Here is a 1003-nt window from a genome sequence, read left to right on the forward strand (position 1 = left end):
CTGCTGCTGGGAATGCCCACTAATACGTTCCTTCTGGAAGGATGTTTGGAGAACACTTAGAGACCTAAAAATAGACCTGCCATTTGATCCTATAATTCCTTTACTAGGTTTATACCCAGAAGACCAAAAGTCACAATATAACAAAGACATCTGTACCAGAATGTTTATTGCAGCCCAATTCATAATTGCTAAGTCATGGAAGAAGCCCAAGTGCCCATCGACCCATGAATGGACTAGCAAATTGTGGTACATGTATACCATGGAATACTATGAAGCCTTAAAGAAAGATGGAGACTTTACCTCTTTCATGTTTACATGGATGGAGCTGGAACATATTCTTCTTAGCAAAGTATCTCAGGAATGGAAGATAAAGTATCCAATGTACTCAGCCCTACTATGAAGCTAAATTATAGCTTTCACATGAAGACTATAATGCAACTATAGCACAAGACTATGGGGAAAGGGCCAAGGAAGGGGAAGGGAGGGGGGAGGTTTTGGTGGAGGGGGGTAATGGATGGGGCCACATCTATGGTGCATCTTAGAATGGGTACAGGCGATTGTACTAATGTGCACAGCTATGATCTAACAAAAAAAATTTAAAAAAATAAAAAAATAGTGCTCGCTTCGGCAGCACATATACTAAAATTGGAAAGATACAGAGAAGATTAGCATAGCCCCTGCGCAAGGATGACACGCAAATTCGTGAAGCGTTCCATATTTTTAAAAAAAAAAACAAAAAAATAAATAAATAAATAAATAAAAATTAAGAACTATTCTTAGATGTATTTTATAAAAAATTTTATTGAGACATCTGTGAGAGAGGTGTTATTTGCTTTATACAGATGAGGATCCAAAGCTCCCAGATATATTCATTTGACTTGCCTAAGTTCATATGGTATATGAATGAATAAACATAAATTTAAACACAGGCCTTCTGAATGCCTGTGTTCCCTTCATCAAAGTAATGGGAAAAAACTTAAAGGAAGAAAACCAATAGGCATGA

The 1003-nt window shown here is 36.9% G+C and overlaps 1 non-coding gene across 1 annotated transcript; it reads left to right on the forward strand.

Annotated features, from left to right (window-relative positions):
* Positions 1 to 615: 615 nt before the first annotated feature.
* On the forward strand, positions 616 to 722 carry LOC128579964 (U6 spliceosomal RNA). The gene has a single exon (XR_008378331.1). It is a non-coding gene; the product is annotated as a U6 spliceosomal RNA (small nuclear RNA).
* Positions 723 to 1003: the final 281 nt, after the last annotated feature.

Source organism: Nycticebus coucang, chromosome 2, assembly GCF_027406575.1.
Source record: "Nycticebus coucang isolate mNycCou1 chromosome 2, mNycCou1.pri, whole genome shotgun sequence".
In the NCBI taxonomy this organism is placed as follows: domain Eukaryota; kingdom Metazoa; phylum Chordata; class Mammalia; order Primates; family Lorisidae; genus Nycticebus; species Nycticebus coucang.